This window comes from Chlorocebus sabaeus, chromosome 26, assembly GCF_047675955.1.
Source record: "Chlorocebus sabaeus isolate Y175 chromosome 26, mChlSab1.0.hap1, whole genome shotgun sequence".
In the NCBI taxonomy this organism is placed as follows: Eukaryota; Metazoa; Chordata; class Mammalia; order Primates; family Cercopithecidae; genus Chlorocebus; species Chlorocebus sabaeus.
In genome coordinates this window covers 54484280-54497869 of record NC_132929.1, presented here as the reverse complement: position 1 = coordinate 54497869, position 13590 = coordinate 54484280, and positions in this window count along the sequence as shown.

Genomic DNA, 13590 nt, shown 5'->3' with positions numbered 1-13590 from the left:
GCCAGATGAATGAATCTCTGTTGAAGGGGCTGTTCTGTGCATCGTAGAGTGTTTAGCAGCATCCCTGACCTGTATCCACTAGATGCCAGTAGTACCTGTTACCCAGGTGTAGCAACCAAAAACATCTCTAGACATTGCCAAATGTCCCCTGTAGGGAGAAATCACTCCAGTTGAGAACCACTACATTATAAGTGGCCCCTTTGGGCAGCCACTGGTGAAGCCAGATCCCAGGCCTTGATGCAGAGTGTTTCATTCAAGTCTAGAAATTATGGGAAGAACCCAAGACTCTGGTCATGTGGCCGGTCAGCCTCTGGTGGAGTCATGTAGACCTGCAGAGAGCTAGCTGCTGTGGTAGTGGCCGAGACAGAACCAGTGGCCAAGGGTTCAGGAGATAAGTGAGGCCAAGAGAGTCTAGGAGATGCATCAGCCGTGTCTGACATGACAACAACCTCACAGAGAAAGTATTAAATAATTTTCCTTCGTCCTTCAGACCCAGCCCACTTTTTTTTTTTTTTTTTTTTTGTGTGTGAGTGTGTGTGTGTGCTTTCAGACAGGGTCTCACTCTCTCACCCAGGCCGGACAGCAATGGCGTGGTCTCAGCTCACAGCAACCTCCATCTCCTGGGCTCAAGTGATCCTCCTACCTCAGCCCCACTCCTCTTTGTTCCCTTCTTAGAGACAATCACTGTCATGAATAGAGTACATATCCTTTTGGTGTGTTTCATGCTTTCACCTTTATAAATTTATATTCATCAACGATAAATACATAGAACTGATTTTTGTTTGAAAACGTAAACTTCTGTTTTGTTTTTGTTTTTTTTTTTTGAGACAGAGTCTCATTCTGTCGCCCAAGCTAGAGTGCAGTGGTACAATCTCGGCTCACTGCAACCTCCACTTCCCGGGTTTAAGCAATTCTCCTGCCTCAGCCTCCCGAGTAGCTGGAATTACAGGCACCCACCACCACATCCGGCTAATTTTTGTATTTTTAGTAGAAACAAGGTTTCACCATGTTGGTCAGGCTGGTCAGGCAGAAGAACTTCTCCCGACCTCAGGTGGTCCACCCATCTCGGCCTCCCAAAGTGCTGGGATTACAGGCGTGAGCGACTGCACCCAGCCATAAATAAAGTTTTAATTTTGCATGATACAATTCTGTTTTCACTCAACAGTATATTTTGAGAAGTATCCATAATAACACATACAGCTTTAATTCATTCCTTTTAATTGCTGTGAAATAGTCCATTGTATAATTATGCCATATTTTACCTTGTCATTCTCTTATTGGCGGACATCTGAGTTGTTTCCAGTTTTGCATAATTACCAGCATCTGCAGTGAACATCCTTGGATGTATCTGCTTGTGTGCACACTGAACTTCTCTTGGGTATATGGAATTGCAGGCTTATAGAGAATGTAATTGAAATTAAATGTTCCATTTTGTCAGATGCTGCCAAGTCGTTCTCTATTGGGTCTATTTCAGTTTACACTCCCACCAACAATGCATAAAAGTTAGCCTTTTCTACACTCTTACCAACACTTGATATTGCCATTTTAAGAAATGTGTGTGAATCCAAGTGAGTCTATTCTTACTGGGGGTGGGTGAAGCATGTGAACAAACATCGTCCATCATGTGTGTCTCAGAGGGGAAAAGGCTGAGCATTGCTCGGACTGTGAGAACAGTCATGTTTGGCCACAAACATATCGAGATTTAAAAGTTGATGAATTGCTTAACAAGCCCTGATAGTAAGTCACTTTAGCCAGTGAAACAAAAACTGCTCTTAAAACAAAGCAGTCATCAAATTAACTGCTGTGATGAAAGGACTTCCCAGTGGATTTCATCAATGTGGTCTGAAGTTTGTGCAGCAAGTCCCTGTAGATGTTCCTCAGTGGTGCAATAACGTTGAATCTGGAGGTCTGCCCTCCCGTCCACAAGGCTCTGCATGTGGGCAGGTGTGAAATGAGAGACTTGCCCCTATCCTGATGCATGATCAAGTATTGGTAGGGTAGACCGTGGTGGTCTGCATCTTTGCCCATCATGGAAGAAGCTGGGGTTGACCTAGCAAGACTGCTTCAGGAGGTGAGCTCTGCCTGTTTTAGTCCTCTTCTGTACTGGGACCACCTCTTGACCCAGGCCTTTTGGGCCCTTCTGGCTCACGTGCTCCCTCCCAGTTATGCACCTCCTCCCCTCCGAGTCATAGTCTTCAGGGTATTACAAAAACACAGCAGGAAGCCCAGGAATCAGACCTGGGTTCCACTTCTACCCCATGGTTCAGTGGGCTAGCAACTGCATCTGTATAGTGGGGACAATCCCTTCCCTTGGGATCTGCAGGGGTTAGTGTGAGGAACAGCACACAGCAGGAAGGTCTTTGGAAACTACCAAGTGTCAGGCTGGGCATGGTGGCTCACGACTGTAATCCCAGCACTTTGGGAGGCTGAGACGGGCGGATCACCTGAGGCTGGGAGTTTGAGACCAGCCTGACTAACATGGAGAAACTCCGTCTCTACTAAAAACACAAAATTAGCCAGGCGTGGTGGCGCATGCCTGTAATCCCAGCTACTCGGGAGGCTAAGGCAGGAGAATCACTTGAACCTGGGAGGCAGAGGTTGCGGTGAGCCAAGATCGTGCCATTGCACCCCAGCCCGGGCAACAAGAGCTAAATTCTGTCTCAACGACCAAAAAAAAAAAAAAAAAAAAAAAAAGGGAAACTATCAAGTGTGGTAGGTAACAGGTTAGTTGGGAGGAAAAAGGCGGTTTAGTGGAGGGAGCTCCAGGCTGGCTATTCAGTAGCCTAGTCTTCACCACTTAACCACCTAAGTAACTTCAGGAAGTCTCCTCCTCTCTCTGGCCTCAGTTTCCCCATCTATGAAATTAGAGCGTTGAACTAGATTAGCCCTCCCCAAGCCATATGTCACAGAATTCTCAAGTTATTTCATGGAAAAGGGGTTCTATTGTCTACTCCGTCTGAGTTCTTACCAAATGTGGTAACTAATTTGAGCTCAATTGAAAGGCAGCATTTAAAAGCTCTGAAACATCTTGTGGAAAAGATGTCTCCCTAACATCTTTGGCTTTGGAACCCTTTTGCTGTTGGGTGAATTATACTATTTTAACATCTCTGAAATCAGGGCTGTGTCTCACAATGGCTGGTATCTTAGAGTCTTTCAAATATGATTTTTTTGAGATGGAGTCTCGCTCTCGCTCTGTCGCCCAGGCTGGAGTGCAGTGGTGGGATCTTGGCTCACTGCAAACTCCACCTCCCAGGTTCAAGTGATTCTCCTGCCTCAGCCACCTGAGTAGCTGGAACTATAGGCACATGCCACCATACATGGCTAATTTTTGTATTTTTAGTAGAGATGGGGTTTCTCCATGTTGGCCAGGCTGGTCTCGAACTCCTGACCTTAGGTGATCTGCCTGCCTCAGCCTCCCAAGGTGCCGGGATTACAGGCATGAGCCACCACACCCAGCCTCAAATATGGTTTAGTAATAGCTGTTAATCTTGAGTGTCAACTAAACACAGTCACTAAGTAACTTAATAAATTAGTATGTATTTAGTTTTTCATTATTTCCAGTAATCCTGAAAATTAGGGACTATTATTATCCCCACATTGCAAATGAGAAAACCGAGTTGCAGGGAGATTAAGAAACTCACCTGGGATCACATGGCTAATAAACAGCAGAGCTGGGACTTATATCCTGATGAGGCTGAACTGTTTTTCAAAAAGTATTATTATTATTATTATTTGTACAGATGGGGTCTTGCTGTGTTGTGGGTCTTGAACTCCTGGCCTCCAGTGATCCTCCTGCCTCAGTCTCCCAAAGTGCTTGGGATTATAGGCATGAGCCACTGTGCACAGACAAGACTCTGATCTCTCAGGCCCATCTGGAATCCTGTCTGTGATCCAGTGACCGTGAATGACACACGGCACAGTTCTCAAAGGCCTTGAAAGTACCATGTTCCTTTAGAAAGAACAGAATCATAAATGAGCAGAACCTTTCTAGTACTGCCATCAGAAAACAAGACAGTGGGCCTCTGAATGCACCCAGGCTAGCATGTGGAGCAGCAGGGGAGTGGCAGTGGGAGGCAGGCAGGCAGGCATGGAAGCAGAGGGACCCGGATCTGGCCTTCCAGCAAGGGGTTTTATGAAGTGGCTTTGCTGGGCAAAGGAGAGATCAAACAACTGACCCACCTAGTAATAAGGACTGCACCCTAGACGTGGATCCTGCTCCAAACTTTGCAAAGCCTTTCCCACTCTGCCAGTCCTCAAGGCACACCTGTGAGGTAAGCAGGTAGATTCACTGCCCTCACACACCTAGGTGAGGATGCAGAGGCCCAGGGGAAGTAAAACCTAGAAATGCCTCCTTGTAACTGTTTCTCACTGGGGTCTACACAGGCTGTCTGTTCTCCCAACTCCAACATGCAGGAAAAAAGCAGACATTGCTTCACCTTGAGATATGGATTTCTAGGCTAACCTGTTTCTGATGATGGCAATTACAAAGTCCATCCCTTCCACTTCCTTGTGTCCCTCAACAGCCTGGTGGCCCTGCTGGGTTCCTAATATCCTGCTTCCCAGAGAAGAGCTGAAACTCATTCCTGTTGAAGTATCTCTGTTATCAGCTGTGTTCCTCACACAAGAGGGATTTGTGTCTTGCAAGGGAAGGAAGCTCTTATAACCAGGCACGTTTTTCAAACTGTAATGTGCATACCAGCTCTGGGGGATTGTGTTTAAAATGCTGAGTCTGATTTTGCAAGTCTGGGCAGGGCCCGACATTCTTGCAACACAGGCTCCCAAATAATTCTATGACTGCTGGTCTAAGGACCACACTATGAGAAACAAAGACAGTGGTTTGATGGAAAGCCTGGGGCTGAGATGTCTGAGCTCTGCTTCAATGCCTTCTTTCTATCTAGCTGACTTCGGAAAGCTACTGACCAACTTCTACTCTCAATTTTCATCTGTAGAATAAGAAATGTTTTTAGTAATTAAGAAATACCCAAATGTTAGTAAATACTGAAAACAGTAGTAACTTTCTAGTAGAATAGTTGAGAGGATTAAACGAAAAAAGTACATACGAGGTACTTAGCTCTGAGCCCGGCACTTGGTAAACTTGCACTAAATATTAATTAGCAGCTATTATTAGGGGGAGTGGAAAAAGCTAGTTTGGTAGAATCGCAAGCACCAGGAAGTCATCAGGGAGGTGGGAAAAAAGGGGATTCTTTCTGGCATCAGGAAGGTAAAGCCATTCTTATTCAGCCTTGGAGCCTTGGAGGCAAGGTCCCCTCCTGTCATTCACCAGTGCTGCCCGCTGGTTTCCCTGGAAAGAATGAGAATCCTGGGTCATTCTGGGCAGCGGTGACAGGTCCAGCCTCCTATCTTTGCAGCTTTGTCTTCTCAGCAGTGTCTCTGTGGGTTTTTCACTTGCTTACAGCCACCCTCGGCTGCTTCTTCTTAAATCATCTCCACATCACAGAGGGTTGGGAACCCGCCTGCATCTCAGGGGCTCCAGCTGTCTCCCGTGGAATATGAATAGCACTGTCCAGCTGTTTGTCTTGTTGTTTTTGCAATCTGCTTTGTGCACAATGTCTAGGTTGAGCACATTTGCAGGCTCAGTGAAGCCATTATTTTTCTTGGTGACATTTTCTGGCAGCAGTCTAAATTCATGAAGAGCTGAGGACAGCCTTTGCCTATGCCTGGAAATGGGTGGCCTACTTCCCCATTGCCATCTGTGTCTATTTGTCCCTGGACTTAGACACAGACTCATTCACACTCAGACCAAAGAATCCCAGGTCAGTGGAGCTCAGGTGTAGCCCTTGTCAAATTGAAAGGTACATGGGATGCCCCAGGGATCTTGTTAAACTGCAGACTCAGTAGGTCTGGGGCCAGGCCTGAGAGTCTGCATTTGTAACAAATTCTCAGCACCATCTCATCTGAGGGTGCTGGTCCATGGACCAACCACACTGAGTAGCCTAGTGGTTCTCAAGCTTCATCCTGCATCAGAATGACCCATAGGTCTTATTATAATACAGATTTCTGGGCCTTTCCCAGTCTGATTTGGAAGTCCTAGGGTAGAGTCCAGTATTTTGCATTTCTAAGAAGTTCTCAGGTGATACTAATGCCGCTATTCTAGGGACTACACTTTGAGAACCATTGTTTAGTTTCCTGACCTTTCCATTACCTTTATTATTATCCTTGAGTTCTGTGACTTTCTTCAAGTTCTCCAGTCCTGACCACTTGCCACAGTTTAGTCCTGCTGAGTACCTCCAGTCTGTCATATCTATAACTGACAATGCCCCAACTTGGCCAATGACACCTTTGTGTTCCTTTTGGCCTCTGTCTTGAACCTGTTGCCCTGGATTGCTTCACACTCTGCAAACTTGCCAACCTCATTTTCTCACCCACAGCTTCTCCTGGTCCTTTCAGCCTGAGCCCTAACATGGTATCTCCAGCATTGGTCTTTGTATCACTGCTCTGCCAACCCCAGACTTCCTGCCCTGGCTGGCCTGGGTGAGGGGTCCAGTCCTGCCCTAGGCACCCCCCTCTTTTTCTGGCTCCTCTAGGGGCACCAGGCAGTTGTCAGGGTCCTGGCATGCAAGGCTGTGCCCAAGGGAAGCAGAAATCATGGAGCTAATTAAACGAGAGTGGACCCTAGTCCCTGGAATTCAGGAGGCTGTCCTCTCCCACCCACCCCAACAGAGCCCCGCAGAGGCTGGAGTGAGTTAGTTTGACCTTCTGGACTGATGCAGTTGATGAGATGGTTGTGTTGTGCTTTGTTTAACAGGACTGGTTTCTGGGCGTGGCCCAAGGCTAGGTTGGCTTCCACGTCCCAGCCCAGCTTGCTCCCTTGAGCCTCCCCCTGGCCAGTGCCCTCTAGGGGTCAGGGCTGGTATGTTATTGCCAACTACTCTGAACTCCTCTGCCTCCTCTGAGGAACCCAGGGACAATTCCTCTGACCTTTCCCTGCAAGCTCCATCTCTGTGAAACTTGGTCTCACAAACTAGCCTTTCTTGCTTGGAAAATCTGTGTTTGAAGTCAGAGCAGAAAAAAAACAAACAGGCTTTTCAGGGCCCTGCTTGTGGCAAGTAAGTGACAGCCTGAGGGCCTGGTAGCCATACCTCTGTGACTAATAATCTTTGGCCTCAAAGATGTAATTTTCTTTCTCTTCCTTGCTATAGCTTCCAAAGTTCTTTCTCACCTATATGACAGCTCTTGCCTCAATTATTCTAGGTCATCTTCCCGGAGTCTAGCACACGGGAAGGCCAAAGGCTTGGTATCAGACTGGCCTGGGTTTGAATCACAACTCCATCACTTTCTAGCTGTGTGACCCTGGGCAAGTGATTTAACCTCTCTTAGCCACAGTTACCTCATCTGTAAAATAAGGAACATAGTACCCATCACCTCACTCCTAGGGACAGTCCAGGGAGAAAGTGAGAGGATGTGGTGAAGCACCTAGCACAGTGACCAGTACACAGGGGTCTTACTGGTTACCCCCACCCAACCCCAGCACCCTCCAAGGGGCTGGGCTTCACACAGCTCAGCTTTCCAGACAATAAATGAGTGGATCAGGCCGGGCGCAGTGGTTCACACCTGTAATTCTAGCACTTTGAGGGGCCGAGGCAGGTGGATCACTTGAGTTCAGCAGTTCGAGACCAGCCTGGCCAACATGGCGAAATCCTGTCTCTACTAAAACTACAAAAATTAGCCAGGTGTGGTGGTGCATGCCTGTAGTCCCAGCTACTCAGGAGGTTGAAGAAGGAGAATTGCTTGAACCTGGGAGGCAGAGGTTGCAGTGAGCTGAGATCGTGCCACTGCGCTCTAGCCTGGTCGACAAGGCGAGGCTCTTTCTCAAAAAAAAAAAGAGAGAGAGAAAAAGAAAGAAAGAAACGAGTGGATGGGATTCTAGGCTGGTTGGTTCCTTCCTGGCTCTAACTTGAGTGAGAATAGCAGAGTGGACTAACAGACAGTACCGGGGAGAGGACCTGAAACCCAGGCCCGGCTGAGCACCCCTCCCAGCCTGTGTGACCCCAGGGAACCCACCTTTCCTCTCTCTGCCTTGGTGGTGTCCTCTGTAAATAAGACCACTCAGTTGTAAAACCCAAGTTCTCTCCAGCTCCATGATTTGAAAATAGCTACTAATAAAATCAATAAACATGTCTAATTTTTGACAATTTTTGTCAGTGAAAAAAAAAAGGAATAAACACGTCCTGGCTGGTGGCTGGGACTTGTGTGAGCACGTGGAGTTGCTAGGGTGGGTTCTGGACCCTCCTCAACCCCTGCTCTTAGTGAATGCTGAAAACTAGGACACAGTTCCTCCAACCCTAGGTCACCCTTCCATGATTCTGTCTCCATCGCGGAATTCCTAAGCCCTTGACTTCCAAACCATGCTGTTACGGTGTCTGTGTTTTTCCTCTTTCTCATCCAAGAGCTGTTTCCTGGTGAGTCGGACATGTCGAGCCACATGTGGTAGAGCAGTGAAAGGTTCCAGAACCTGTAGGTGGTCCCTCCCCAGTGGGCTTGTAATCACTTCCCGGATTCCAAAGCCTCATTACGTGAAATCCAAGCTGGAAGCCCCATCCAGAGTTTGCCTCTCCCATCTCAGCTGTCAGCGGGTGCTTGAATTGTTTATAACTCTTCGGAGGGAGGTGGGAGGACTGAGGCTCAGGAAGGCCTGTTTGCAAACTGCCCCCCAACACCCCCCCACATCTTCTCCTTGTTAATGTTGGCCCTGGTGGAGTCTCCTTTGAGAGCAGTGGTCTCATCCTCTGGTGTCCCTGCTGTGGGCCTGCCAGCCTCACTGGGCTCAGAGGCGGAGCATTCGACTTGGGCCTCTCTCACTGGGATGGGGGCTGTGGGGCAAAAGGCGGGGTCCTCAGGGAACAACTATTATCTTACTTGTTCACATTATCAGAATTAAACTTGAAATGAATCTAGACATCTTGTTGTACCATTCCTTCCTTAATACCTTCAGAAGAAGGGACTGAACACCTCCTACAACCCAGAGCAGGTGCTATGGGGAACTTCAAAGAATTATCACATACTAACCCTGCCCTTTAGGAATGAATAATGTAGAGACAGATAGGAGGTAGTCAGCTTTCTTTTTTTTTTTTGAGACAGAACCTCACTCTGTCACCCAGGCTGGAGTGCAGTGATGCAATCTTGGCTCACTGCAACCTCCACCTTTCGAGTTCAAGCAATTCTTGTGCCTCAGCCTCCCGAGCAGCTGGGACTACAGGCGCGTACTACTATGCTCGGCTAACTTTTGTATTTTTAGTGAAGATGGGGTTTCATCATGTTGGCCAGGCTGGCTTGAACTTCTGACCTCAAGTGATCGGCCTACCTCAGTCTCCCAAAGTACTGGGATTACAGGCGTGAGCCACCATGCCCAGCCTCCATTTATTCTTTTATGTATTGGGTCAACAATCTGTCACTGAGACCTGCTTTGTCTCTTAGCTCTCAGGTATAAATGGATGTTTTTTGAGGGAAGAGGGAGGACTGAAGCTGAAGAGATTCTGATTCTATATGTCTACTCCCTTCTTGGGGCTAATGCAAATGGGGGATGTTGAAATGGGAAAATGCAGCCCTTAACCTGGGGTTGCACCAAGCCTAGCACACAAACAACTAGATACGAGGCAGACTCTTTTAAGTGCCTTTATGAGGCAGAAAAAGTGAACTGGGAGTGTATAGGAGGCAAAGATCACTCCCAACTGGGGAACCCAAGGTGGCTTCCTGGAGTAGGCCACTAGCTGTGCCTGTAAGAATGAGGATAGGATCCCTTCAACTGGAGATGGAAAGGAGAGAATTGTAGGTACTTATAGATAATAGCAGTGTGTAAGAAAACCCATGGAAAGGCTGGAAAAAGCAAGCTGTGCTCAGGGAACAAGTTCATTAGAAATTAAGCAGGAGAGATTATCCTCCTCTACTGAATAGCTGTATGGTCTTGGCTGAGTCACTTAAATTCTCTGGGCTTTACTGCTTTGTGTATACAATGGGGAAAAGGCAGACAAATCCTGTGAAGTCCCCTTCCTTCCTTCCTTCCTTCCTTCCTTCCTTCCTTCCTTCCTTCCTTCCTGCCTTCCTGCCTTCCTGCCTTCCTGCCTTCCTGCCTTCCTGCCTTCCTGCCTTCCTGCCTTCCTGCCTTCCTGCCTTCCTGAACAAGACTAAGTCGCTACCCTCATGGAATTGGGAGGAAGAAAATAATAAATAGGACAGGCCGGGCATGGCAGCTCATGCCTGTAATCCTAGCACTTTGGGAGGCCAAGGTGGGAGGATCACTGAGATGAGGAATTTGAGACCAGCATTGACAACATAGTGAGGCCTTGTCTCTACAAAAAATACAAAAATTAGCCAGGTGTGGTGGCGCACATCTGTAGTCCTAGCTACTTGGGAAGCTGAGGCAGGAGGATTGCTTGAGCCCGGGAGGTTGAGGATGCAGTGAGCTGTCATTACACCACTGTACTCTAGCCTGGGTGACAGAGCAAGACCCTGTATCAAAACAAAAGCAATAACCAAATAATAAATAGAACAGAAAGTGCTAAATGCCTTGGAGAAAAATAAAGGAAGTGGAGAATGGGTAGCAGTAAGATAGCAATTTAAGCAGGATGTCAAGGCCAGGTTTGGTGATTCATACCTGTAATCCTAAGACTTCAGGAGGCTAAGGTGGGAGGATTGCTTGAGCTCAGGAGTTCAAGGCCAGCCTGGGCAACATAGTGAGACCCCCATCTCTATAAAACAATAGAAATTAAAACAAGATGTCAGGAAGTTCTCACTGATAAGACGACAATTGATCAACAACCTGAAGGAGATGAAAGAGGCAGCCATGTGGATATATGGGGAAGAACTGTCTTCTGGATAGAAGAGACAGGGAGTGCAAAAGCCCTGGGGTGGTTGCAAGCTTGGTGTGTTCAAGGCCCAACAAAGTGGAAAGCATGGCTGGGATAAAGAAGAGTAGATCTGTGGCAGCGCATGCCTGTAATCCCAGCACTTTGGGAAGCTGAGGCAGGTGGATCACCTGAGGTCAGGAGTTCGAGACCAGCCTAACATGGTGAAACCCATCTCTACTAAACGTATAAATTAGCCGGGCATGGTGGCAGGTGCTTGTAATCCCAGCTACTTGGGAGGCTGAGGCAGAAGAATCGCTTGAACCCGGGAGGGAGAGGTTGCAGTGAGCCGAGATCGCATCACTGCACTCCAGTCTAGGCAACAAGAGCGAAACTCCGTCTCAAAAAAAAAAAAAAAAAAAAAATGTAGCTCTCCATGGAAACTGGCTCCAGAAGGATATATAAAACTGGTCCTCCTTTTGCCAGGGTAAGTTTCATCGTGTAATCGGAAATAGCTTGATTGGGCTGGTTAGCAGGAAGCACTTTCAATGCTAGCATTAGCAGCTGGCCCGAGTGCCTGGAGTGCCTGGAGTGCCTGGTGCACCTGGGGGCAGTGATTGGCTGGGCCAATTGTCTGAGAGCCTACTTCCTGATGCACCGACTGCAGGGATTCTCCAGGAGCCCCTGCCCGGGATTCAGTTTGCAGCTGTCTTTGGTGCATAGCAGGGTATAGCAGAGTGTCGCCCATGCTGCAGCAGCAGGCCTCTGGCACTAATGCTGCTACTCTTCTCACTGGACACTAGCCCTGTGCTGATCCTCAGTAAGGAGACAGGACAGTGTGGGGAGAAAGCATTTGACAATTTAACAGAGCCCTGCTTCCCAATCCCCAATATCTCCTTTTGCCCCTGGCCTGGGAAGTTATTCCTTCCCTCATTCAACTAGCCAAAGGGTCCCTCGCTTGCTACTCAAGGGAAGCAAAGACTCATAAGAGCTCCAGGAACAAAGTAAGTTTGGCTTTGGAGTCACCAAGGCTCAGGGATATCTATGGGGCTGAGAGATGAGGCTGAGTGAGGATGGGGCTCTCAGGTCCCAGGCGAGAAACAAGATTATGATTGGGAGGTAGGAGAGGAGGCAGAGGAAGAGAAAGACTGCAGATGGTGGGGTCCCTTTGGAAGGACATTGTAGATGCTGTGGCCCTTCCAGGTCAAGTGCACAAGCAGAAGGGGTCACTGTGGGGTGTCCAGGCTGACTGGGGTCCCAGAGAGCATTCCCCAAGCTCTGGGTCCTGCTTGATGCTGGCTCCATCTTATGGTCCTGTGTGCTCAAGAATGGGCTGGATGTGGACCCTGGGAACCCAGAGGCCAGACCACTGGGCTTCGGGGAGGATAACAATGTGAAACCTCCATATTAAGAGGAACAAATACTTATTACGTGTAACATTCATTCTATAGCACTACACTTGTACTACCTCATTTAGTCCTCATAACAACCCATTACAGGAGGCACTATTTTTCTTCCCATTTTACAGATGAGAAAATTGAAGCCATTATGAGGACAAATAACTTACCTAAGGTCCCAGGGCCAGCAAGAAGCATGGCTGGGATTTGAACCCAGACAGCCTGGTTTCAGAATCTATTCTCTTAACAGTTCCTAACATCCACCCCAATCCCCTTAACTCTCCATAAACCTTCCCAGAGTTTACATGCAATCCCAGGTAAAACAGTGAAGCGGAATCCCAAATTGACTACAATTACATTTCTACCACCTTCTAAAATGGGGCTCACCAGTGACATTTAGTTTACTTACAGGCTAATGAAGAGTGTGTGGACTAAGATTTCTCCCCATTGTGATAGACACCCAGAACTTGAGTACCTCTCCTGCTATTGTTGCTGCTCCTCCCACAGTCACCACCATTAGGTCACCTTCCATGGAGCAGGTCAGGAAATTGAGCCACCGCACCTAGGGTAAGAACAAAGGTACACCCACTACCGGGAATAGGGCTTCCCTTTTCCTGCTCAGGGGTTTCTGGTTCTTGGGTTGAGCCATTCTAAGTGGGTAAGGTTGAGGCACTTCTCACTGACTCCAGCGGAAGGCTTCCTGGGATTGACTGGAGGCATCCATCACCCCATTCATTCAGCCTATTATGCCCGCAGCTCTACCCTCATCTGGAAAGAATGAAGGCAGAAAAGCCCTATGGTCCCCTAATGCAAACCATTTGTGGAGACAGAAGGCAAATGGATGTAATTCACATGGACATTCCAGCTTCTCTTTCAAGAGCCAGTGGTCAGTGTGGAGAGGGCACAGTGTTTTTGCAGAAAAGGGACATTTCTCATCAGACTGGACTCATTCTCCCATAACATCCCTGGACCTCTTTGGGAAGCTGGGTCTGATCCCCTCTCGGTTCCCTCCAGATGAACCACGTGTGTGTACAAGAGGTCAGTGTTTTAGAAATTCCAACTGGACAACTTTGGCACTGTCTTAATTTCTTACAGGTCATAGCCCAAGATACAATAATAGATTCCATATACCAAAGAAAGGACACTTCAAAGTTATCATCCCATTTCTGCAGATTGTAAACTCCCTGAAGTCAGAGGTATTTATAATTGGTTTGATCTCCACGATCTAGCACAACTCTATGAAGAGTTTTATCTCAACTTCCTTTCCAGCCTCTATTTCTCTATATGTCTCCTGACTACCTGCCATCCTGCCACACCCAGCCTCTTTCTGTCCCTTGTAGACTGCCAAGCACTCTTGTGCCACAGGACCTTTGCACATGCTGTATCCAGTT